This window comes from Piliocolobus tephrosceles, chromosome 8, assembly GCF_002776525.5.
Source record: "Piliocolobus tephrosceles isolate RC106 chromosome 8, ASM277652v3, whole genome shotgun sequence".
Classification (NCBI taxonomy): domain Eukaryota; kingdom Metazoa; phylum Chordata; class Mammalia; order Primates; family Cercopithecidae; genus Piliocolobus; species Piliocolobus tephrosceles.
In genome coordinates this window covers 30,339,510-30,367,406 of record NC_045441.1, presented here as the reverse complement: position 1 = coordinate 30,367,406, position 27,897 = coordinate 30,339,510, and the positions used below count along the sequence as shown (strand labels likewise).

The 27,897-nt window shown below is 41.7% G+C and overlaps 1 long non-coding RNA gene across 1 annotated transcript in view; it reads right to left on the bottom strand.

Annotated features, from left to right (window-relative positions):
• Window positions 1-22,220: 22,220 nt before the first annotated feature.
• The window catches only part of LOC111552301, an 84,692-nt gene continuing 79,015 nt past the window's right edge, over window positions 22,221-27,897 (bottom strand). Inside the window, exon 4 of the long non-coding RNA XR_002734599.1 lies at window positions 22,221-24,752. This is a non-coding gene — a long non-coding RNA (uncharacterized LOC111552301). The remainder of the gene's footprint in view (window positions 24,753-27,897) is intronic.

Genomic DNA, 27,897 nt, shown 5'->3' with positions numbered 1-27,897 from the left:
TATCTTAATTATGGAGGAGGAAGTTAAACTACAAAGGAAGGATGATTTACCAAAGATTTGGGAGAAAGTCTAATTGGATCTTTAGTTAGACATGGCAACTTTCTCTTTTTCCAGAAGTTACCTTTTGGCTTTTTCTGGAGTCACATAAACTGCTTGGGTAAGGAGTTATGTTTTAACTCTGAACAAGTGCTATAGGCGCCTGCCACCATGCCCAGATAATTTTTTGTATTTTTAGTAGAGACGGGGTTTCACCATGTTGACCAGGATGGTCTCAATCTCCTGACCTTGTGATCCGCCCACCTCAGCCTCCCAAAGTGCTGGGATTACAGGCGTGAGCCACCACGCCCTGCCCCGGGTAGCATTTTTGAAGCAGAACGCTGGCCTGGTATGTGTCCTTCTGGTTTCCATGCAAATACATCAACCTTAGATCATAAAACTCAACCTGTAATAACAATCACTAGTGTTTAATAAATTGCTGACTGGTTTGAAAACCTGTTCAAATATTTTGTAGCACCCACAAAAGCAGCTGTAATAAACTGCTTGGTTATAAAAATCATGTAACACATAATTATTGGCATTATCATGTTCATTTGTTCTCTCGTTCTCTCTTTTTGGAAACAAAATTCTTGGTTTGAAAAACAACTTTCCAGTGGCATTTCCTGTTCCGAATTGTGACGTGAATTTTAAGTAAAAAATAAACTTGGGCAGCGATAAAAATGAAATTGGACCTTTTTAAAAATAAGCGATCCCAAACTATAATTTTAAATGAGTCACTGCTGATTAATATAATAATAATTTTCATAGGGAATTTATTGCAATGTGTATAGAAAAGCCACTATGGAAACTCATAAAAATGCTATGGCTTGTCAAGGTTTTAGATTAATTTTTTGCAAGAAAAATAACTTGGAAACTATAAACATGTGCCTGAGTTTAGTATAGGGAATTTTGGATTTTAAAAGAAGGCATTAAGGTCCTGGCTTATTTCTGCTGGCCAGGACTTTACTTTCTAATGCCTTAAAACATATTGAGTTCCTGTGCTTTGGATCCTATTAGAAATGGATATTTCGGCACCTGCCAAGACTCTTGCCCTTGTGCCTGTCCATGTAATGGGTACTTTGTTTTTAAATCCTGAGGTGAGTAGGGAATCTATTTTGGTCCATAATCTACAGTCAACAATTTTATCAGCCCAGCCAAGTATTAAAAATATGTAGGAAAAATAAAGAGCATCCCAGTTTCAATGAAGCTTTAAACAAAGTTGGCTGGTTATCCATTCAATGTGAATTCTGTTGCATAAGAAGGGGCTATGCCTTTCTGACAGTCACTGATCTCAGGAAGCCATGTGCCACTGACAAGTCACTGCCAAGCATCCTCACCACACTCTACCTCAGCGTGCCTCTGTTCAGTGTCTTGACATCTGGGAACAATAGGTAACTTATTTTTTGACCCTTTCCTGTAAAAACTAGATTAAAATCTTAGGCCATTCTGGATAGGATGAAGGTTAGGATCAGGTCAGTGGCAATAGTGTGCCCATGATGAAGAGAGAAATCTATATGAAGGCAAGCTCTGAGTTTGCTTTGTGATGTCTATATAAAGCCCATCAATCAAAGACCAAAGGGAGATTTCACCAATGGGACCCAAGAGCTACCAGGTGCAGGGGAAAGTGTGAAAAACACCTAACACCTCTTAAAAGTCTTTCAAATTAATTTCAGCTGTGAAACTGTCCGAGCCCACATTATGTAATTTCTCTTGCTATGGGGTTGCAACCATTATATATCTTAATTATGGAGGAGGAAGTTAAACTACAAAGGAAGGATGATTTACCAAAGATTTGGGAGAAAGTCTAATTGGATCTTTAGTTAGACATGGCAACTTTCTCTTTTTCCAGAAGTTACCTTTTGGCTTTTTCTGGAGTCACATAAACTGCTTGGGTAAGGAGTTATGTTTTAACTCTGAACAAGAGCAGGTACCATCACCCCACAGTTTGCCAGAAGGAGCCTCATGTGTCAGATGAAGATCTGGGCGATAAACAACTACAGACAATGGGGTGCAGAGAGAGGAAACACATGTGAAAGGAGATAATAATATGGTGTTTGTATCAATACCTTATGTCGTGGGCTTCCCAATGCCCATACTCCCATTCATCCTTCCTTCAGATGATTAGTCTAAATTAGTAATTTATTCCCCTGGACAGTGATTGGTTCTGGAATTTCAGGCCTAAGCTAGCTAGAGAAAATGAAATATAAAGAGAGTTCAGGATAGCTTTAAAAATCTGAGAGGGAAAGAAGAAAATATACAAATATATGTGAGTTTGTCTATATATGTATATACATAGATGTGTGTATAACACAAATATATATGCATGTATACATATATACACATATATACATGTATATATGCATTTGTATGTGTGTACATATATACATGTATGTATATATACACATGTACGTATATGTGTATGTATACATATACACCCATATGTGTATATATGTATGTATACATGTATGCACATGTATGTGTATGTATATATATCTACACATATATATGTATGTGGCACTGTAGTCACAGAGGGACACCAAAACACAGCTTCAAAGTGGTGGGAATGGAGAGAAAATGCCTTAAACACTATTCGTTTCCTCATCTCCACCTCTGCTTCACCATGTCCAGATGTGAACAAGGAGACATGCTTTCTTAATTGCTACTGGTAAACCAGCCTTGGAATAATGTTGACCTTATTGAGATGGATAGAGCAGGGAAATGCAAACACTTAGATCCCTTGATGACACTTGAGACCTCTGATGTCCCTATAATATGAGTTAATACATTTCTTCATTATATAAGCCAGTTTGAGTTGAGTTTATCTACTTGCAATAGAAATCCTAATCAATATAGGCAACATTTCTTAATCTTCACATCATGTTTTTTGCGGTATGTGTACTGGTCACTTACCTCCCCAACATATCCTATCTTATCTCTCTTGTCTGTCCCCAAAAGCTTGACAACTTTGGACTGCATTGCCTGGATTCCAGTGGGAAGCAACAGTATAAAGTGGGGGACAGATAGTGTTAGGCGTTTCTTCTCCATTCCCGCCAGCTTGGAGGCTGCCTTGCTGTTGGCAGCTGTGCCCTTGCATGACTATAGCTCCATGACTATAGGAAGTGGCCCTTCCTCCTTGGCCCCAGGAACACCCTTTCTTGCACTTGTCCCTTCTGCCCAAGGGGCACTAATGGCTTCTTTCTGTTGCCTGCCTTTGGCTGCTCCAACATCTCGTTCCTTCCTTTAACTTTGTCTATACTTCTGGAAGTGACGTTTTTATTAAAGTCTCTTCATGCAAACCATCTGTGGGGAATTCTATTTTCTTCCAGGACTTTGACTGATGCTGTCTGCCTTCTGCCTCACTTTCTGGCTTTCATTTGTTTAAAGTTACAAAATTCTCCAACCTTGAACTATAAGTAAAGCTACTTGGGGCAGAGATTGGAAATTAGTGAAGATTTAAAGACTCTTTCCTTTTGCATATTGATTGCCTTTGAATGAGTGAGGGAGTGGCAAGTGTTTTCTATAAATACGTTAGGCTTCCTGGGCCATGCAGTTTCTATTGCAATTATCAACTCTGCCATCTTCAAATGAATGGGTGTGGATGTGTTCTAATAAAACTTTATTTACAAACAGGTGGTGTGCCAGACTTGGTGCCTGGGCCACAGTTTGCCGAGGTCTGAGTTCGTTCATTTTGTTTATGACCCTGCAATATGGAAACAAGATTTTAGCCTCCTAGACAGTTTCAGAAGAGAATGCATTGTGAGGCATGTTTTTTGATTACAAGGTGACTCCTGCGTGTGATAAAGGCATTCTGAGGAGATGCATTTTATGTTAGACGTAGCACAAAAGAATAATTTCCTGTGTCTACCAATAAGAGCTAAGCACAAATACAGCAGTCACCAGGATTGGGCCCCTCACTCTTGGCCAGGACTTCCAAACTCCCCTCTGCAGCCTGAGTAGATTCATAGGTCTGGGGACAGGCACTGGAGTTTAGAAGCCACTTCCTGCTGCCTACTCTTCATGTCAAGCAAGGACAGGAAATGAGGCATTCTCCCACGGTGGCTCCTGAGTCTGGAGGAAAGTCTGGGTTGGTAAGCAGCATAGAGATCTGCTGAAATGCCATGTCTTCCCAGGAGCTTTCTGGATTTTTCAAGGTCAAGCGTCCCTCTTCCTTTGTGTGTTTTTCCATAGGGATTTCTTTAGTGCTACCTTGGAGTTGTTATTACACCTTAGGTGTGGTAAGTTGGCAGTGCTCATGGTTGCCTTTGGCTACCAGTTAGTCATAGCTTGGGGACTGACACAGACTTAACTCATCTTTGTGTGTGCCATGAAACTGAGCACCATGCCTTCCACATGGTGGGTACTCACCACTTAATTAATAGAGCTGAATTTAATTTCTAAATAATTTGTAGGCATACCTTTAACATTTTCAGGGCTGCGAGAAGAGCATCATTGAAGGCCCATAGACTAAAGGCCAAAATATTTAAGTTACTCTGCCTGCCTTGCATTCTTATCCATGGCCCTATAGCCTACTCATTGGGAATCACCCATATGATCTGGGGGTAATGCTGTCCCCTGGGCCAGCACTGTTATCCTCAGCCTAAGGGGTTGCCCAGCCTCCCGGGGCACAGTAGGGTGGAAACTGTGTCCTAGCTCAGGATTTCTGGGCTGTCCTGGGTAGCCTGGGATGACCAGTGACTCAACTTCCTAGGGAGACAGACGGGGATGGAGACTTTTTCCTTATGCCTCACTTGTCTGACTCAGCATTTCTGGGTAGTTCTAAGGGTCTCCTAAAACCACATCCCTTAAGTAGAAGGAAAGAATACAGATATCTGAGGAACTGGTCTGCTAGATATCTACTGTGGACAGTCGGGGACAGCCAGCTTAAAGACAAGCAGGCACTCGTTCTCTGCTCTCCTAGGGCAGAGGTGGCAATCACATCCCTCCCCTAAAGCTCCCCTCCCCTCACCTGTCAATCAATCATTCTCATCCTTGCTTTCTCTGGCCTAGGGGTTCTGTTCAACTCACACGGTCTTCTTCTGTAATCATTCAAGTAGTTACTGAGATTTCTAAAATTTTTTGGCCCAGATAAGAAAAATCAAGCATCTTTTGTGGCAGAGTTTGTGAGATCTGGGTCCACTGGGCCGGACCCCTCTTACCAGGATCCAAAGACAGGACCAGAACCCAGAAACTGCAGCTGGAAGACATTATGTGCGTCTTCCCAGTGAATCTGCTCATGGAGCCATTCATTCTTGTTGAAACTTTCTGCCACGGTTGGTGTCTACCAGTGTTCAACTGTGCCTGCAGGGCTTGCTAAAATACTGCTATTGGATTGCATCTCCACAATTTCTCATTCTGCTGTCTGAGATGAAACCTGCAAATTCACACATCTGACAAGTTCCCGGGTGATGCTACTTCTCTGGGGTCCACATTTGAGAATCACTGGCACCTATGATTGAATAGTCAGCGGAACCCCCGAAATAGCCATGATTCTCATAATTCTACTGACATGCAATGGGTTACCCTCGCTGGCACTGGCCCTAAGATATTGTTAGAAACTTGATCTTTAGTAGCTGGGAAAAGAAGGAAAACATTTAAAGCTGCAAGCAATTTCCAGTCTCTAAGGGTGGGGACACGAATTTACCTCAGAGGCAAATTGTTGTTTTTGGTCTGGGAAAACCACTTGAGTCTGCCATTTATTTACAGAAATGTAAATCAAATATTCACCCACTGTTCTAGAGGGAAATGTGAAGTCAGTATTAACCCGAACACAGATGTTTTAGACTGAGAAGTTAAGTGTTCTATTTGATAACATAAATTTTGGGGAAGGAATGAGCCAAACTTCTGTCTGGGAGACACAGTTGTCTGTGAATGGGGGGTGGTGCATGTTCCAGCATTTCTAGGCCCGTCTGACTTTCAGGGCCCTTTGCTGTTAGCTGGTGCCTATTCTTGTAGCTTTGTGTGTGCAACTCTGTGTGTGGAGTGGTTTTTCAGAACTCCAGAGCTGAGGCCTGCGGACTGAGGAAGGAAGGACATTCCCAGGACAGCAGCTCAGCCAGGCACTTGGTATGTCCCCCACACGGTGATATCTGTCAGAATAACTCATCACGTAAGGAGGCTTAAATATTATTTTCTGATGTAGTTTTTCTTCTGGTGGATTTCCTTTAGAGGAAAGAAATTTTCTCACCGTCAGTCTAACTGGGAATAGGCTGATGTTCAGCTGTGAAAGATAAGCGGGGAAAAGAGGGTACTCCAAGTAAGGGAAGGAACTTTCCTTTCAGGACCTGAGGGCAGCTGGGCCTGGATTCTGGGGACAGTGAGTCCCTTAGAGGTCCATGTGATGGAGGGGGGGTGTGGGCAGCATGAACAGGGAGCCAGCCTGGGGGAATCACATAGACTGAGCTACAGGGTCCTGGAAGACAGGCCGGGGACCCTGAAACTCACCACTTCCAGTCCAAGGCTACACTCTCCTTCTCTCATAACTAAGTTTTTGGTGAACTGTTTAAAGTTGGAGTTTAGTCTCTTTGTGACATGAGGATTTTAGGGAAGAATATGTCACCAGCTTAGAACTAACTTGCCAAAGAGAGGAGAACGCTCATGTCCAAGGCCAGTTCTCAAGGAAAGTACCCTTCCTGCAGTACGAGGGTCTCCCAAGTACTATTGCAGGTGTCGAGCAGAGGGCTATGCATAGAACCACACCACTGGAGGTGGCGAGGATGAGCAAATGCCCCTATGGGCAAGTTGGAGTTCAAGATCAACCATGATTCTGAAGTCGTGATATGATGAAACTGATATTTGGGTCATGAGTGGAGTATAGTTGAATGGTTTGGTTAAACAAGAGAGACAATTTGGCATTGTATGTGAACAGCCATCTTAAAGATATGATACAAGTGGAAAGAGTTCCTCTTCTTTATAGGATAAGGTAATTCATGTCTTCATGACAAGTGAATACATCCAAAGCGACATCTGCAAGATAACACTTTGTCAGTCTTATATAAGAAATGAAGTTTGATTGTATGAGCTTCCAAAACTCCCTCTAATTAGTCAACCTGATTTCCATCAGCTCTATTAATCTCCCATGGCACATATACAAAAACTCTAAACATAGAATGAAATAAAACCAAGTTAGAGCAACCTAAAAGGTTGAGTAGGTGCAGGAAGTCACTAAAGAAAATCAATTTTCCTGTGATTTACTTGAGAGATCCAAAAATAACAATCAAATATCAATTTGGAGCCAGATTCTTCCATGCTTTATCATGGCTCCCAGGGACCAGCAGACTGACCAAGGCCATCCAGAAGGTGGGACATCTTGGCTTAGCCAAAGTAAGCATACTAGTACAGAAAACCAAAGCAATTTGGGAAGAAGCAGCGAACGTGTAACACATGCTGATTCAGTGAAAAAGTGAATTTATATCTAGCACATCAAAGAGTTGGATCAAGGACAGCACATTGCAGACACCAGAGCTTTGGTGGTGACCACCAATAATTGGGAGGAAAATGGCTTATGTGGAAGACAGTCATCTAATGCTTAACAAGAAGTGGAAGTCTATCTTCTCTCTCTCTCTCTCTCTCTCTCTCTGTGTCTCTCTCTTTTTCTCTGTCTCTCTCTCTTTGATTTCCTCCCTCCCTCCCTCCTTCCCTCCCTCCCTCCCTCCCTCCCTCCCTCCCTCCCTCCCTCCTTCCTTCCTTCCTTCCTTCCTTCCTTCCTTCCTTCCTTCCTTCCTTCCTTCCTTCCTTCCTTCCTTCCTTCCCTCCTTTCTCCCTTCCTTCCTTTCACAGCTTTTTGCTCTGTAGCGCAGGCTGGAGTACAGTGGTGCAATCATGGCTCACTATAGCCTCAATCTCCTTGGTTCAAGTGATCCTTCCCCCTTGGCCCCCTGAGTTGCTGGGACTACAGGCATGCACCACTATGCCTGGCTAATTTTTAAAAATTTATTCTAGAGATGGTGTCTCCCTATGTTGTCCAGGCTGGCCTCAAACTCCTGGCCTCAAGCAATCCTTCTGCGTAGGCCTCCCAAAGTGTTGGAATTCCAGGCGTGTACCACTGTGCTTAGTCTAGAATCTGTTTTCTATTCAAAGAGTTTTGTGTATCCACTGGCTTCCTCATCATAAGAATCTTAAAACAAACGAGGGTAAACAACACCACTATTTTAAGGAGTATGGAAACTATTATTTTCTGTAATAATTACTCTTCACTCTAGGAATTATAGTAGCATTACATATGAAGGTTCATATGACTAAGTCCAGATCTCGTGGATATTATATAGTATACTATATAGTATACTAATGTCTTACTAATACTATAGTATTCTTAATGTCTACTTATGAAAAATATTCCTGGCTGGGTGCAGTGGGTCACACCTGTAATCCCAGCACCTTGGTAAGCCAACATGGGAGAATCTCTTGAGGCCAGCAGTTTAAGACCAACCTGGGCAACACAGTGCGATCCCATCTCTATAAAAACTTTAAAAAATTAGCTGAGTGTGTTGGTGCATGCCTGTCCTAGCCACTCAGGAGGCAGGAGTGGGGGGACCCCTTGAGCCCAGAAGTTTCAGGTTGCAGTGAGCTAAACTCGCCCAGTCACTGCATTCCAGCCTGGGCAACAGAGTGAGATCTTGTCTCTAAAAAATAATTAATTAATGAAAAACAATTTTTCAAAAATTTTTTTAGACTGTGAATCTGTTTTTTAAAAAATTGCTTTAGCTCCTTAATGTGGAAAACAAAAAAAAAATTATATTATCTATTTAGGATATGTTAGGAACTAATTCGCATTGGATAGTATTTCTTGACTGAATAGTTTTTCCTTGCTTGCATAATTTCCTTGGCAAAATATACTGGTGTGTAATTATCTTTCAACCACACTTTTCTAGTGGAGATTTCAGGGAGTTTTACCAATATTTTCCGATTCATCCCTATGCAGTAGGGATTATTCCTCTTCTTGAGCAATGGAATAGAGACAGTGAAGAACACACAAGTGAAGTAGTTGGTCCAGGCTTGCATGGTGAGTCAACCTGGAGTCAGGCACTGCTTGGGCTCAGGATTCCCAACTGAGGCTTATTGCCTATGCCAGCAAAACTGTTTCAGCTCCAGGGCCATTAGTGGTGTTAAGCCATTGCAGGTATCAATATTCTCTATGGGAAAGCTACTGTTGCTATAACACCAAAGAGTGGCATGTTGCAGAAATTCAGGAACACTTGGCTGGGCACGGTGGCTCACGCCTATAATCCTAGCACTTTGGGAGGTCGAAGTGGGTGGATCACAAGGTCAGGAGTTCGAGACCAGCCTGACCAACATGGTGAAACCCCGCCTCTACTAAAAATACAAAAATTAGCTGGGCATGGTGGCGGGCACCTGTAATCCCAGCTAGTTGGGAGGCTGAGACAGGAGAATCACTTGAACCTGGGAGGTGGAGGTTGCAGTGAGCCGAGATCACACCACTGCACCCTAGTCTGGACAACAAGGTGAGACTTTGTCTCAAAAAAAAAAAAGAAGTTCAGGAACACTCAAGAATTGAGGGCGATGGAGCCTGTAAGACATTAGACTTCACCAGAACCTTTTGAACCAAGTTTTTGTCACACCCATTGTACACTGCAAATGTGCTCTCTTTAGTTTGTAAGACCTTTGTATGCCAAAGGCTATCAAACAGTTGATTAGCTTACCCTTCACGCATCAGAATAGTTGTTCTGCGAGGCCCATTTTGATGCCAAAGCATTTGGGGTGACTTTTTAAAGCACGTTTTGAAAGACTTTTCCTTTCAAACTGTGAAAGTGACTAAACTGTTTTTTTAACAATATGAAAGCAATTTGAATTCTAAATCAAGTCGACACAGATAGTTCATTAAGTTCATATAGATACTCATGTTGAATACAGTTATCATGTGTTTGGCAATTTGATCTTCTATGGTATTAACCAAAACATTAGCTGTTTAATAATCTGCAAAGAATGTAGCCAAAAAAAGTGCCTAGGAACCTCAAAGTTGGATGGCCAATTTAATACCTTTCTAGAAGCGGCTACTGTGCACTTGCCTTTCAAGGTGCTGCACCCTGTGTTTGGAAGAATATAAAGCATGGTCTTTGCTTTCAAGGAGTTTACCTTTGAATGAGGGAGAAAGAAACTCACATAAAGGTAACAAAAGCTGTACTAGGTACAAAGTACTATAAAAGTATAGAGGCGGGAGAAATCATTGTATGGGAGAGAAGAAAGGCTTCCTGGTTCAGACTGCCTTTGAGCTGCCCTGTGGTTGGGAAGGCGGCACTGGGAGAAGAGGGTGGGTACTCATTCAGGGGGGCTGCAGGAAACCGGAGCTAGTTCAGAAGACAGAGACTGGTCTGATGAGACCCAAGCCCACGTTTTCCATCTCAGTAGCACTCCCCCAAAATGCTTATAAAACATTAAGCAGAGATAATCAGTCACAATGTACCAGCCATAAAGATCTGTGTGGTCTTTTTACTGCCCCTGTATTACAACGAATGGATCAAAGAACTTGCTACATGGCATGTACAGAGGACAAACTGGCTGGCTGAAATTCAGAGCATGATGACCCCTCAGGCTCCTGGACATCAGTTGGCATTTAGGCGACCCGTGGTATGCTCTTGATCTCTACACTATGCCCCTGGATCCGAGTTTGCTTGCAGGTCTAAGAATTTGCCTTTGCCCCTGTATCTGGGAGTATTTTGCTATTGTATAATGAAAGACTAACTGTCAGTTTGTCTGGAATATTTGCAAACCCTGATCAGTATGTTTTCTCTCCTGGTATGGATTTATTCATTGGCTCTAGGGGATTTGTCATTATGGTGAATGAAATGTTTGTTAGTCAAAGGCTGTGCCTCCCGATAGGTATACGACACTTTCCATTGAGTGCTAGGAAAACAATACGGGAAATTTCTGTTTCCATTTCAACAATCTCAGGGGTGTACAAGTCAGAGATTCTCATGTCACCTTTCCATGTTGGGTAGGAGGACAGAGTAGTCAAGGCATGACCCCTAGCCTTTGCCTTCATTGAGACTTGTTGCAGTTTACATAAGTGAATTTACATGTTATGTGTCTGTAAAGTTGTTACCTCACATTATTATATTGTGTTATCAAGTTTAGGCTAAACAAAATGTACAAACATCTTTTAAAAAATCCTGGAAAAAACTAATGAACAGAGGTACTTCTAATAATGCAAGGCAAGTGGAAAGTATGAAAAAGGTGGAGCAATCACCTTTGCTCAAGTCCTTCTGCCACACAATGAAGTTAAAAACACAATAGTCGATTCTGATCTGAGAAATTAGCCACAAAAATATACACTATATATAATTATATACACTAGGTCAGACACGGTGGCTCATGCCTGTAATCCCACGACTTTGGGAGGTTGAGGTGGGTGGATCACTTGAGGTCAGGAATTCAAGACCAGCCTGGCCAACATGGCAAAATACCGTCTCTACTAAAAATACAAAAATTAACCAGGCACGGTAGCAAGTGCCTGTAATCCCAGCTACTTGGGAGGCTAAGGAAGGAGGATCACTGAACTCAGGAGATGGAGGTTGCATTGAGCCCAGATCCCACCTCTGCACTCCAGAATCTCTAAAAGAGATTCTGTCTCAAAAAAAAGTATTATTATTATAATTATAGTTATATGCACTAAATACATATAATTACTAAGAAAACCTTTTAGATAGGGATTTACAAGACCCATTGTTAAGGATGATCTGGCTCTAAGAGGATGTTGTACCCTAAAATATTAGCTAATAATAATAAGTAAGCATAATTTATAAATAAACATATACATATAAGGACATAGGTTTAAATTTTGGGGATCACAGAGCAAGAACATCTCCTTCTGTGTGTCAGGTGTCTAATAAGATGGACGGTACCCTGGTGAGCATGACGTCATGGATATAGTGACACCTGTCTCTGTCTTTCCTCTCTATAGCAAACCACCGCATGGGCCTCTTCCCTGGGTCAACACTGCCAAATTCTAGTAGTTTAGATTCCCTTTCCTGGAGTTCATATTGAGCATCGGGATTCAGTGTTTCACTCTGTCTTTACTATCTTAGTCACACTCTGATTGTTCTGCTTTAGATCTTAAAGACCTTTGGATTGTAAATAATACTTTGACAGATACAGGTTTAATCCATTATGTTTTGATTTTGCTGAGGTCTAAATAAGAGGGGTCACTGTCACATGCCCCTCAAAGGGCACCTTCATTTATGTTTAATGAAGAATACCTCCAATAAAGATATTGAATAAACTTGAATGGAGAAATGGCTTGTTTTCCAAATTGACTTTTCTCCAAACCATGGGATTCCAGTTGTATTGTAAGAACAAGTTTCATGAACATGAAAGATGACGCACTGTAGTTTTACTGAAAGATAGTATAGGGTGACGTACCTCTAAAGTAAAGAGGATACAGATGTGTCTTCTTACTTCCTCAATGGAATTGTTGGGGCGAGTGGTTACAAATGAGTTACTTGTCCACAGCTAGGTCGGTACTAATGGCTAAATTAGACTGTTGCAGAGTCTTCATTTCTCTCTAGAATCCTTGGGAGGATTACAAACACTTAGCACTGTATAACACAAGTATGCATTTTACGTCTCATAAATACTTATGATTTTTTAATTGCTTTAAATGTCTTCTCTCTTTCAGCCAAGGGTTTAAAAAAGTCTTCTGATAACTTTGTTTGTATTAACTTTGTAATGATAGCTTTGTTATGTATTAACTTTGTAAGGTAACCATCCAAGTAGCACCAGAAAATAATAAAACAGCAAGACTATAGGAATTAGCTCATTTTTCCCAGGTTAGAAGTAAAAAGTCATACTACAAGGTCAAGCTATCAAATGAGATGGTGCAAACTAGAGAAGGTTAAGAGTGAATAGTTAACAGTAAATAGGGAAAGCAATTAACGAAATAAGGAAATCAAACCAAAAGTGAAATAAGTTTGTAACCCAATACAGGGTGAGTTTTATTGTTTCCTGTACTGGATCTGAATGAATTAATCTAGTTTACCAAGCTCACTAATAGCTAGAAAGTAATGTATGCCCTAAGAGAATGTGGCTCACTGTCCCTCTGCTCTTTGTGTCACCCTATAAGAATGCTAACATTCTTGGGAGGCCAAGGCAGGCGGATCACGAGGTCAGGAAATTGAGAGCATCCTGGCTAACACTGTGAAACCCCATCTTTACTAAAAATACAAAAAATTAGCTGGGCATGGTGGTGGGTGCCTGTAGTCCCAGCTACTCGGGAGGCTGGACCGGGAGAATGGTGTGAACCCGGGAGGCGGAGCTTGCAGTGAGTCGAGATTGTGCCACTGCACTCCAGCCTGGGTGACAGAGCGAGACTCTGTCTCAAAAAAAAAAAATGCTAACATTCTTTTTGGTGCCTTGCTTGTCCACATTATGTAATGTTGCCTTTCCCCCTTAAATGTATATGGCATTTAAAGCCTCTACAAACTCTACCTGGGAAGGTTAGCTAGAGGAGCCTGTCTCCACACACTTCTCAGGGCTCTAATCTAACGCTTGCTCTTCTGCAGGGGATAGGCAGTCCTAATTGCAGCCAGCCCAGCAACTCAGAAACCAATTTAGGAGCCAGAGCTCTGCCTCTGGCAAGACTTGGAGGCCTGGGTCCCTTAGCATAATAAATATTTCTTTTTAAGTACTGTAAGTATCATAACAACAAGGCCAAATAGGTCCCTGAGTACCCAAATGAGTAGCCTGCTAGCTCTCCATCACAGAGCAATGGAGTCAGGGAAGTGTCTTACCATACATTGGAGGAGGTTTCCTTCCATGGGCAAGTAAAGAAAAGTGCAGAAAGAAGACTGAGCGGAAGTGACTAAATATTTTGGCAGGATTGAGGAGTGGTTTTTTTTTTTTTTTTTTTTTTTTTTTGTTTATTGTGGGGGGGTTTTTTTTTTTTTTTTTTTTTTTTTGGCTGTTAATGGAACTAGGATTGTTTTTCACATTATTGTTATAAGCAAGATTAGCCATCAAAAGACCAAATGCAGCAGCATAAAATTCAAAAGAATGATCAAGCATCTGCCACGTGCCCATCCCAAATACAGGTGCTGGCAATCAAAGTGGGCACCAAGGGGCAATTCTTAACATTACCTGGTTAGTGGCCTCCACCTGCTTTAAACTGTATTGAAATGCCCGGAAAGATTCACTTTTCCTTTTTTTAAAATAAGAGAATCGAGGTGGGAGTGTTTGGGGGGTGTGTGCGTGTGCCGGGGCATATGCCTGTGCTCATGAATACACCCTCGCCTTTGCCAGTAGTGTGTTTGTCATCAAACTTGAAAGAAGTGCAAGTTTTAGCTGGAGGGAAAGCTTTTTATAGCAGAGTTACAAATCATTTCAAGGAGTGCTTTCCAGTTAACAGCTGACAGCTCCTGCATGAAGTGACCACGCTAGGCATGCCATTCAAGGAAGCTTGGAGACCAGTTTCATTTGTCATCTAAAGTGGAAGTGATGTGATATGTTCTTGGGAAAGCCATGTGAGCAGGCAAGAGGTAGTGTTTCTGTAATTTTCACTATCTTTGGATAAAACCAGAGGGAGGTGATAGTATGATATAATATATAATATTGAGGCTGAAGTGATTAAGCAGTTGTGTGTGGAGCTACTGTTTGGGGCATAGTGGAAATGAAAATGATGTTTGTTGTTGCACAGAAGGTGTCTGGCCACCAAGTTTCTGTTCAATCAATGATCCACGTGTCATTAGGACCCCCAGCCATAAGTTGTTGCCTCTGTGTGGCATACTTTATAACTTTTCCCCATTGTATAATGAGAACTCCTAGGCCAGAGAGAGAAATCAGACACAAATCTCTTAAGTTGGAGATGGAAATCTATGGTATAGCAGAGTTAAAGCTAACATTGAGAAAGTGTAATAGAGGTCAACAAAGACACTCCTGAAAGTCCATTGAGAAAGATTCCTGTTTAAGTAAGAGATTAAGTCATCTACTCTCTGAAGCAAGAAGGGACCTCCCAGTACAGCAGACCCAAGGGTCATGAATAATAGAGGACACACCACGTCTAGACTAGATAAGAACTCATCTTGAATCCCCACTTCTAGCATCAGTTCCTGAATGCAAAGGAGCTGGAAGCTGATATCAGAAACCACCGTGTTTCCATTCAAGTTTGTTGGCTGTAACTATGTAAACCTTGACTGTATGGAAGTCAGAATCCTGAAAAAATAGTTGTTTTTTATTTTTTAAAAAACACGTAAAATAATTGTTAAAATAAAAACAGCGGTTGCCAAAAACATGTTGTCTTTATTGTTATATCAATAACTTTTTATGGAAAATTGAATATTCAAAGGAGCTTAATGGTAGGAAAAACAAGTCAAAAACAACATTGATTATAGGCAGAGACAGTTTGAGCAAGAAGGATTTGGATGTTGTGCTCCGTCCCTCACTACAAATTCCTGCTAAAGAAGCCTCTGATATATTCAGGGACAACCCAGGCTTGTCCTTCTACGAGACTTTGCCGTCATATCCTGTTCTTCCTTGACTTTCTCTAGGGTGAAGCACAGGGCCAAGGTCAGTTGTGTGTTTGTTTTCAGTGTAGCTGAGAACCTCCGTTCTAATTGGAACTGTGATTTTCTCTTGCTTCTTTTCAACTGCGGCAATGTTTAACTGATGCTTTCCTTGCTTAATTTCACTTACGTGTTAAAAAGTAAAAAAAAAAAAAAAAAAAAAAAATCACTGGGAATATATACGCATTTAGACAGTAAAATCTCAGAAATTATTGCATTCATATTTTTGAAAAACATTACTTTCTTACTTGCTTTATTCTGTTATATATGAATTTTAACATGCTATATATAATATTTAATTTACACATAGCTTTTATGTATCCATATACATCTTGAATAAATTAAGAAATGGCTATGATTCTCATGACAGAGTTTAGGGTCTATGTCCTAAGTTTTATCATATGCAAATACCTGAATCAGTAGACTTTCGCTGATCATCCCAGCCAAAATCCTATTGTACAAAACAGGCAAAACCAAATAAGCGGCATCCTGTGTAGCCCTCTGCCTTAGTGAGGCTTATTTCTGTCTGGGAATGCAACATGCTGTAATGGCTTCACCAGATGGGACACTTCACACTGTCAGCACCCCCTTCCACCCCAATATGCCACTGTGTAGGAGAGAAAGCCTTTCAGTGGATGAGGATAAAATGAGGACAGTGTCCTTTTTGAATTAAAAATATAGCACTCATGAAAACCACAGGAAGAAAGTTTAGTTCAATAATCTGAAAGTGAGGGTGAATTTAGGTGCCTCATTAATTACCAGAAGCAGAATCTGGGACACCCTGGTTATTTCCTTTCCTCATCCAAAAGCAAAGTGACTTATACTCTCACCACATTGCTCTCTTTCTACCACCTGCTCTGTTAATTTCACTGACTTACACTTTTGGAAAATTAAAATCCAAATCAAAGCTCTTGTTATTAAAGTCTCACGATTCGCCATGCAAGCCTGTCATGGCAATGCCCACGAATGGCCCACACAGCACTAAAGCCGCTCATTTCCTTCCCATGTTCCCCTTTCTCTGACAAAGAATGCTAACTCTGTAAATAAATGAAGGCAGGCAGTATTCAGGCCCAGGACTGCTGTCCTTTTTTAACATTTAGCGACATGGAATTTAAAATACTTGTTGATGGCAAAGATTGAAACAGAGCCACCTTTTTCCTAATGTACAGTCCCTTTCCACCACCCAATGTCGCTGCCTCAATAATTTTTTTTTCTTTTTGTTAAATCTGTGTTTAACCTCCATCCACTTACTGCATTCTTTTTTGTCTGTGCTTTTCATGGTATTTAGATACAATCACTGCTGAGTTCATCTTCCCCTAAGCAATTCTTCTTCTTAGCTATTGGCCAAAATGAGAGCTGGGACTACCTGGGGGTACTGCTCAGATGTTCAACACATGTAGGGGCTGCAAAAAGCATTTCCTCAATGCATTTCCTTTATGTTAATGCACTCCAAATTCTAATAATAACATTTCATTTAGGGGAAAAGTAAATTGTTCTCTGTCAATGAAGCAGATCATTACTTTTCCATTTGCTGTCGTGGGTATGTGTGCTGTCCTTCATAACTTATATGCTACAAACACACCAATCAATGAGAGGTGATGTGAGTTATTTTTCTAATAAACAGCACACAATATTGTGCTGATCCAGGGATGGTATGTCACCCAGACCCCCAATGACCAATAACACGTATCTGTAAAGTTCCCTGCTGCTTTAGAAATATAGTTTATTATCTCTCTTTTCCTCTGTGAAACTAAATTATTTATTTCAGTTGAACTCCTAGGCATTTCATGTTTAGACTCTTCGTGAAGAAGCAGCAAAACATTGTGGTTAAGAATTTGGGCTTTGGAGTCAGAAAGGTCTAGATGAGCATCCAGGCTCTGTTGTGACCAGCCAAGTGGCCTTCTGCACCCTGTATGCTCTCTTGGAGCCTCAGTGTCCCCTTCTGAAAGTGAAGACTAACAATCAAACCTGTCTGACAGAAGTTGTCTTTTAGAATATTGAATTAGGTAACAAAGACTATATAAGTTGTATTGTGCCTGGCACCTAATCAGGACTCTTCAAAAGGTAACTTCTTACTATAGTTGGTGTGATTTAATCTTAGGGCATGGTGGGCAGGATCTATCCACAGAGGATGCAGGTCGTAGTCACCCACTTAACATTATGATAACCTCCTGGGAATATTTCATCTCCACTCCTGAGCTTCTATGGCACCACGCTGTTGGCTATCCCCCTTCCTCTCTGGACTCAGTGCCACATCTTCCTCTCCCAGCTGTTAAATGACATCCTTGACACCATCTCCTACCTTTTCACTAAACCAACCCACCATCGACCTGGGGATGGTGGGGACCTGTCCTCTGAAATCTACTGTCTTCTCTCTATATCTACAACTGCTGTTGCAGCCCAGGCCATCAGGACCTGTCACCCAGGCCACTGCACTTGCCTCCCTACAGGTTTTCTTGTGTTCCGTCTCTGTCTTCAGCTCCTTTGCTGCAGAACACAGTAATCTGTTAAAACTGAAATTTGAATGCATTATTCCCAGCCAAATTTCTCCTTCACACTCTTCTTTAGCCTTGTTCTTAGACCAAAGTTGCCACCAAGATCTGTGCTGTGAGGCCTGGCCCTTTCTGCTGTCCTTTTTACGTTGAATCCTTCCTTTTGCATTTCAGCCATGCTGGCTTCCAGCTCCTAGCAACCAGGGAGCCTTGATGAAGCAATGGTTTATTTTTCTTCCTGCATATACTTTAATATTTATAACCGGGAGAGAAGAATTCAAAACTTCCTTTTCCTTCCTAAGGGCACGAAGAGGTTTAGTGAGTTCTTATTTTCCTTGGGCTTTTGGAGAGTTTCACATAAAATGTCAAAAACAAGCCCCAATATATTATTATAACTTGAACTAGGCCCAGACAACTTTGGTATTTCCAGTAGGACTGAAATTATTAAACCAACAGCTATTCTCTTAGCATGTGTGAACTTCCATTTCTAGGCCAAAGTCTAGCTAGAAAAGTGCTGACATTTTGAAATGTTATATAGCAGAAGAGGGTAGTGGAATGTTCTGTCACCTCAAAAGACGTTTAGTTTGGGATTCAATCCCAGGTGTCATGGTAAGTTAGTCAGGTGACGGTGAGGTATCCAAGGTGGATACATAACACTGGGGGACCAGGAGCTCAAAAGCAGCACTGGAAGTGAGGTACCAGGCTCTTGAGCATGAATCTGTTTTATGGTAATTTCTGGGTGACAGCCCAGCAAAGTCCTCCTCCTCTATCTCTGCTATTATTCTGATACCTCCGCTCTGGTCATTGCAGGGGAGTGCTCAGAGATAAGCCAAGAGGAGGACAAGGGACTGTAATTGTAATACAGGGATGCTGAGAACGCCTGTTGGAGGGCACCCAGCTACACACAAAAACCTCTATACTCTGACAGTTGCCCAGGATGAGAAGTCCTGGTTCTTATGGTGCATATAGGTGTCTTCTGGAAGATATAGCCAATACTGCAGTTTTCCCATCTCTGCCACTTCCTGAGTGGCAAGTTGGTTGGGACATGGCAGGATGGTTGGCATGTGTGATGCTGCGTAGCCGGGCTCTCAGTAATTCCTTCTCTGTCTTCATCTAAACTTCCCAGGCAAAAGTGAACAAGTTGTTGGACTTGTTACTGTTTTCAGTTTTGGTCAATTTATTTCAACCATTGAAGCTTTAATGCTTGGAGCTTTCCTGCTAATACCAATATCCCTTGGCCATATATTGTCATGGGAATTTTATGGAGATTTTTCGAGGTTAAGGGAGGTATTGTAAGACCCTCTGGATCAGGTTAGTCCCCTCTGCTATGCCCTTCACGGCACTTGCTTTTTCTCCATTTACAAAATTTATCCCACCTATAATAATTGGTTTACTACCCTCATTCCTGCCAGACTGGAAGTGCCTTGTGGATGCAGGAATCTTGCGTATCTTATTCACTGTGGTTTCCCCCATGTAGGATCTATAGTAAGTGCTAAATAAGTTTTTTGTTTGTTTTTGTTTTTGTTTGTTTGTTTGTTTTTTAAAAAGAATGGATGAATGAAAGTAATCCAAAACCAGAGAAGATGTCATAAAATGAAACTCCCAAAATATTAGTGTGGGATTTAAAAAGATGAAAAGTTTACTGCTGCATTTTAACTAGGGCAAGTTTTAGTACCTCTGACACTAGTCTAATAATAAGAATGTAGAAAAATTTAAAAATAATTGATAAGCCGACCTTCATTAAATTTTAAAACTTCTGCTCTGTGGAAGACACTGTCAAGAGAATGAAAAGACAAGCCAGAGACTGGGAGGAAATATCTGCAAAAGACTTATCTGATAAGGGCTTGTTATCAAAACATACCAAAAACTCCTAAAACTCAACAAAAAGAAAACAAACAACCAGTTTTTAAAATGTGCCAAACACTTTAACAAAGAAGATGTACAGGTCGCAAATAAGCATATGAAAAGATTTTCCACACTATATGTAATACAAATTAAAATGACAATGAGATTCCACTGCATGTCTATTCAAATGGCCAAAATTCAGAACGTTGACAATACCAGACGCTGACAAAGAGGTGAAACAACAGGAACTCTCTTTCATTGCTGACAGGACTTTGAAATGGTACAGCCACTTTGGAAGACAGTTTGACAGTTTCTTATAAAACTAAAGCTACTCTTACTATACGATCCAGCAATCCTTGGAATTAACCCAAGGGAGTTTAAAACTCGTGATCATGTACAAACTCGCATATGGGTGCAGGTTCGCAGTTATTCATAATTGTCAAAATGTGGAAGCAATCAAGATGTCTGTTGGGGTGAATGGATACATAAAACTGTGGTATCTCCAGACAACAGAATATTATTCATCACAAAAGGAAAAGCTACCCAGCCATGAGAGGACACAGAGGAAACTTAAACCCGTATTATTAAGTGAAAGAAGCCAATGGGAAAGGGCTGCATACTGTATGATTCCAACTATATGACATTCTGGTAAAGGAAAAACAGTGGTTGTCAGGGGTTTGAGGGGAAGGAGGAAAAAATAGGTAGTGCATAGAAAATGTTTAGGCAGTGAGACTACTGTGTATGACACTATAATGGTAGATACGTGTCCTTATACATTTGTCCAAACCCACAGAATGTGTAACACCAAGAGTGAACCCTGATGTAAACTATGATCTCTGGGTGAGAATGATGTGTCAATGCAGCAGGTAGATTGGTTGTAACAAGTGTACCATTCTGGTAGGGCAGCTGTCTCCAACTTTTTTGGCACCAGGGACCAGTTTGGGGGGAGACAATTTTTCCACAGACAGGGGTGGTTTGGGGGATGGTTTTGGGGTGAAACTGTTCCATCTCAGATCATCAGACATTAGATTCTCATAAGGAGTGTGCAACCTAGATCCTTCACATGAGCAATTCACAGTAGGGTTAGCTCCTATGAGAATCTAATGCCACAGTTGATCTGGCAGGCCATGGAGCTCAGGCAGTAATGCAGGCTGGTCCACTGCTCACCTCCTACTGTGCAGTCCAGTTCCTAACAGGCCACAGACTGGTACTGGTCTTCTGTGGCCTGAGAGTTGGGGACCCCTGTGATAGGGGATGTTGATAATAGTGCAGGATATGCATATGTAGGGGCAACAGCCACATAGGAAACTCTTTACTTGCCTCTGAATTTTGCTGTGAATGTACAACTGCTTTTAAAAAGTTAAGTCTTAAAAAACAAAACAAAACAAAAAACAAGCAAACAAAAAATTCAGCTAACATGTAGAAAATGCTAACTGTGTTTAGAATGGTGTTCTAGTATTTTTATATACCCTAAATTATACCATCCTCACTATAGCCTTAGGAAGTAGGGACTATTATCGCCAACTTACAGTTGAGGAAACTGAAGTTCAGAGAAGTTGGAGACTTGTGCAATTCATAAAACTGGCAAGGAGCCGGTTCACACCCAATTGTTTTCTTAACTCTATTGTTTTAGAGAACTGAAAGCAGATGCTAAGATAAAGGAAGCATTGGGAGAAATATGTTCTGAGACCTGCTCTGTCCAAAGCCCTGAGAGGGACCCAGAAGCCACTGTATGAAATTCTATCCCAACCTTGAAGGAGTTACAGGAGTTGAGCAGCATTTAAAAAGCACAATGAAAATGCAGAGCAGTAACAGTGTCAAGCAGTAGGTAGATCAACTGGTCCGGAGACCAGGCATGACTAATTGTGATATGAATTGTCCTCATGCTAAATACCAGGGCGCAGAGGATGGAGGGAGGGTCAGCTGAGACCTGGGACAGCCCAGCGAGCTTTCATGGAAAGCAACTGACCTGAACTTAGCCCAGAAAAATGGGCACAAGGGGATGTGAGTGGATGGCTGGAGGGGATGTGAGAATTATGAGGGATGATGTGAGCAAATAAGTCATGTTGAAATTTTTCTTTTCTTAAGTGGATTCAAAATAACCAACAAAATGTTGTCCTTAAGCCCAGATTTGTATCCACCTCTGAAAATAATGTGAGATTTTTGGTCGTTTAGTGGCTTTTTCCTCCACATTTGTTTCTCTAGCTATAAAATGAAGGTTTCACTTTCCATATTCCTCGCCCATAGAGATGTTGAAAGGGTTAAAGAATTCTGTAAAGCTTTGAGGGCCTCCTTAAAGCAGTTATGCAAAACCAAATTATAACCATCGTTGTTTTTGTTGTTGGTTTTTATTATCTTTCTTGTAAAACTGCCCCAGGGGAAGCATCACTTTTAGTGTGGTCATAGTCTGCTCAAACACTTAACCGTCTCACTGTGACCCACCTGACTGGAAAGGCGCAGCAGATCCTTGGCCTCCACACACCCTTCTTCCAGCAATCCCTACTGTTCCAGAGGCTTTCCAGGGGCCAGGGCCAGAGTCTGGGGCTGGGACTAACTCATAAATAGGTTTATTTTTCATTTGGCACATACAATCTAAGAAAAAATGAATGCCTTACTGGTATTTAAATGTTGATAAATTTCAGATAAAAATCTAGAATTCTGGCTTCCCTTCTGTAGAAGATCTGACATCCATGGGCCTGTAGGTTGCACATGCCACAGCAGGAATCAGCCAGTTCACTGGATGTGCGCTCACTCCTTGACCATACCCCATGTGGCCGTCATCCTCATGGTGGATAACTGCCAGTCCTGAGAAAGATCCATCAGCTTCTTTCATTGACATCTGTCTGTTTTCCAGCCAAAACACTGACTGGTCTACATTGAGCTGCCTATAATGGCCACCCCAGTGAGTAGGGTGCTAGGGCTGGGTCAAGCAGGAAAGAGGTGGCAGGACTAGTTGAGTCGATGGAGACTGAGCCAGAGGGAGAAGGAAGGGATCTGACTTTAGAGCCTGAAGCTAAAGGCCAGATTCAGGGAGTCAGGTATTAGGCTTTTCCCAGTGGGGAATGGGAGTCAACAGCAAAAGTTCTGGAGCCAATTCCACCAGCCCTGAGCATCTGCCAGGGCATGCCCTTTAGTGACACTGTTTATTTCGATCAGATAATTCATATTTGTAAGTTATAAACATTGGAGAAATTACATACATATGTGTTGTTGCATACATATGCACCTATACCCATATCTAAGCCCACCACCAACAATTCCAACATAATAATTGTGGTTGGGGTGGGGGGCAGTGTTTTCTGAAAGCTCTGGGCATTTCTAAAGTGCAATGTACAGCTGGGGTTGAGAATTACTGCTCTGGGTGAGCTGATCTTCCTTGTGACCCCTCATCTCCATTCATTCATCTCAGTCTGACCTCAGAAACTGAACACTCTTTAAATTATTCAGTTCCTTCTACGCAAAAACCCAGTCTCTGGGGGCTCCTCTCTTCCTCTTTCAGTTTCCTAACGTATGTCTGGGTGGATGAAGGAGGCTTACTATGTCTCAGATCTGGGTGGTTGGGTCCTCTGGATGACACCATTTGTCCTATTGGTCATTTACAGCTCAAGCTGGTCCCTAGTGGAAAATGATTTGGCCATCCTTGATGTGGTTAGGGCCTGACAGCCTCCCTGGCTGACTTAGCTCCAGTCTGGCTCGTGCAAGTGCCATGTACCTCTCAGAACCAATGTGACATTGTCCAGCTGTTCCCTCTGGCCCAGGATATCAACCTAGAGGAGTCTGCTATGCTAGATATCACCCCAACACAAGGGCCTCGCAGCAGTTCCACTGGCCTTTGAGTATCCCTCAGGGCCTATGCCAATCTGTCCATAACATGATAAATTATCATGGCTCTCTGGGCACTACCAAGATGGATTGTCAGTTTACATTGATGGAGCCTTGATTGGTGGGTGTGGAGGCAGCCTTCAAGAGGGTCACCTTCCATAGTTTTATTAAATTAGAATGAATATACTCTACCTTCTGTTTTTGCCAGAATCACTACCCCTCCCTCTGGTTGTCTGCCCTTGCCTTTTTCTCCATTTCTTCTACCAGATATTGTGTGTCTAGAAGAGGCAAATTTACCACTACTTCACATCCACATCCATTGGGATTCCCATGTTGTATCTTGTCCCCCTTGGCAGATGGGAATCTTGCAGATAAGGAGACCTAACTCAGGAAGAATTTATGATTGTCCTCATTATAAATTAACTTTCACAAATTCTTCTTTCACACGTTCTTGGCTATTCTTATCCACTTACTCTTCCAGTTGCAGAATCTAGACGACTTACAATTCTGGAGTACACTTCTTTCTATTAGACCTGTTACCCTTTGAGGCAACAGGTGGTCACTTAGAGTAGCCCAATTCTGTAAGGTAAACTCCACTGTTACAGTACTGGGGACATCTTGAGTGCCATAGTTGCTATAAAAGAATCTCATATTTAGCTTAAAAGAAAAGGATATGATAGTCACCAGAGCTGTTTAAGATGTTCTGGCTTTCTCTCTTTCTGGATGGAAGAAATCATGTCTTCACCTGCTGGGAATTAGCTATGGCCAAGAGACTTGCTTTGGCCAAGGAGATATGAAAGCTGATTCTGGTCAGCCATTAGGAGCCACTTTGAGCTTCACCATTGCCTTGGTGTACCCTTCCAATATCTTAGGCAATGTTCCAGGTGGAGGCTGCTCTACCAGCTGGGAACCTGGCTGGGATCCTGGATGGAGAACATCACTCAGCAGAACCCCACATGACCCTCAGTAGATGTGCGGCATGAGTGAGAAAGAAACTTTAGTCTTTTGAAGCCTCTGAGATTTGATGTAGTTTGCTACAGCTGAGCCTATCCTGAGTGAAGAGAAGAATAAGAAGCATGGTGTTTGGTATTTGTGTGTATGCAACCAGGAACAAGTACTACAGCCTCCACCCATCCTAATCCTTTTTTAAAAATTTACTGTTCCTCTTTTAAAATTATTTTATATGTATTAAAGGAGAAATTCATCTTTTAGAAAACAGATCTAAGTCCAAAATCACTCTTTTTTTTTTTTTGAGACAGGGTCTCACTCTGTTGTCTAGGTTGGAGTGCAGTGGGGCAAGCATGGCTTACTGCAGCCATGAACTTCTGGGCTCAAGTGATTCTCCTACCTCAGCCTCCTAAGTAGCTGGGACTACAGGTGTGCACCACTGTGTCTGACTAATTTTTTAAAACTTTTAGTAGAGACAAGGTCTCCCTATGTTACCCAGACTGGTCTCAAATTCCTGAGCTCAAGAGATCTTCCTGCCTCACACCTATAATCCCAGCATTTTGGGAGACCTCCCAAAGTGCTGGGATTATAGGTGTGAGCTACTGTGCCCAGCCTTAAAAATCACTCTTATCAGAAAATTGAACCCTTTTGCATTGTTGATGGAAATGTAATTGGTACGGCCATTAAGGAAAACAGTATGGAGTTTCCTTTAAAAATTAAAAAAATAGAACTACCATATGATCCAACCATCTCTGAATGTATGTCTGAAAGAAATGAAATCAGTATTTCCATTCATGTTCATTGCAGCATTCGTAACAGCCAAGACATAGAAACAACCTAAGTGTCCATTTACAGATGAATGCATAAAGAAAACATGATATGTATATGTGTGTGTATGTGTACGTATATATATATACACACACACATATATATATGATGGAATATTATTCAACCTTAAAAAGAAATAGCCTGCTATTGGTTGACATCACAGACAAACATGGAGAGCATGATACTGAGTGAAATCGGTGAGACATGGAAAGACAAATACTGCATGATCTCACTCGTATGTGGAAAAGAGAGTAGAAATAGAGAGTAGAAGAGTGGTTGCCAGAGGCCAGTGGTGAGGACAATGGAGAGGTGTTGGTCAACAGGTACAAAGTTTCATCATAAGATGAATAATAATTCATCATAAGATGAATAAGTTCTGGAAGTCTAATGGTGGCTATAGTTAATAATACTGTATATTTAGGTGAAGTTTGAAAAGATTTAAAGTGTCCTCAAGACACACACACACACACACATACACACACACACACACAAAGGGTAACTGTGGGTGGTGATGGACCTGTTAATTAACTTGATTGTGGTAATCATTACACTATACATAGGTATTGCAAATCATCATGTAACCTTGAATACATACGATTTTTAGTTGTTGGTTAAAGATTTTAAAATCAAAAAAACAAAATCAAAATTACTCATCAATTGAAGAAATAGTCTAAAACAAGGACTGCGGAAAATGAACAACCACCAAAGAGAAAGTGATGCTCTGTGCCCTCCCCTTCTGCTCGGTGCTTGCCGGTGCTTGCCTCCACACTTCCTAAGAAACACAGAGCAAGGAGTGCTCCAGGCACAGATGCAGCTTCCCCTGGCCAGTAACCATGGAGATCCTGTCCTGCCTCTCGCCCTGCCCTTCCCCTCTCAGACCCTCCTGACCAGTGTAGGGAAAAGGCTGAGGGACTCTTAGTCATTCTGTTTTTGGAATGTGGAATTGAGAGCTAGCTGGTCCCAAGCACGCAGCCGTCTGCGTCTTCTCACAGGGGCCTCACGTTGTTTTCTAGCTGAACAGCGCACAGGAATTTTTCAGCCCCCCCTCCTCTATCACAAAGCCTGTGATTCCTTTAAAGAACTGCAAAGCAAAGCATCTTTCCAGTTATAAAGCCCAAACTGAAATGTGATGGCATCTAAATGTCTTTATCCCCAATTATTAGCCCTCTTCCTGACAGGCCCTCCCATCTGCCTCTGTGCCTGGAAAGAAGTTGCCTGCTACTTCAGCCCCAGTTTTCTTCTTTTTCTTCTTCTTTTTCTTTTTTCTTTTTCTTTTTTTTTTTTTTGGAGAGTTTTGCTCTGTAGCCCAGGCTGGAATGCAGTGGCACAATCTCAGCTCCCTGCAAGCTCTGCCTCCCAGGTTCACGCCATTCTCTTGCCTCAGCCTCCCAAGTAGCTGGGACTACAGGCACCCGTCACCATGCCCAGTGAATTTTTTTGTATTTTTTAGTAGAGACGGTGTTTCACCGTGTTAGCCAGAATGGTCTCGATCTCCTGACCTCCTGATTGGCCCACCTCAGCCTCGCAACAGTTTTCTTACTTTTAAGGGATTTATCTTTTGATCACTTTATATTATTAGATTGGTGCAAAAGTTATTGTGGTTTTTGTCATTAAAAGTAATGTACTTTTGTACCAACCTAAAATAAATATTATTTATTTATTCCAGACTTACTTAAAAGAGGACTCAAGGAGGATGAGAAAGACGTGTTTGTATTTCAAGATAAAAAAGGAAATATATGAGGCCGGGCACAGGAATGCCTGTATTCCCACCACCTTGGGAGTCTGAGGTGGGAGGATCACTTGAGCTTAGGAGTTCGAGACCAGCCTGCGCAATATAGGGAGACTTCATCTCTACAAAAAGTTTAAAAAATTTTATTTTAAACTTTTAAGTCCAGGGGTACATGTGCATGTTTGTTACATAGATAAATGTGTGTCATGGGGGTTTGTTGTACAGATTATTAATTATAAAATAACTAATTAATAACCCATTAGTTATTTTTCTGATCCTCTCCCGGCTCCCACCCTTGACTCTCAATAGGTCCCAGTATGTGCTGTTCCCCTTTATCGGCCATGTGTTCTCATCATTTAGCTCCCACTTATAAGTGAGACCAGGCAGTGTTTGGTTTTCTGTTCCCATGTTAGTTTGCTAAGGGTAACGGCTTCCAGCTCCGTTCACGTCCCTGCAAAAGACATGATCTTGTTCAAAAAGTACAAAAATTAGCTGGGTGTGGTGGCATGTGCCTGTAGTCCCAACTACTCAGGAGGCTGAGGTGGGAGGATCACCTGAGTCCAGGAGGTCAGAGCTGCAGTGAGCCCTTCTGGTGCCACTGCACTTTAGCCTGGGCCACAAAGCAAGACCCTGTCAAAAGGAAAGAAGGAAGGAAGGAAGGAAGGAAGGAAGGAAGGAAGGAAGGAAGGAA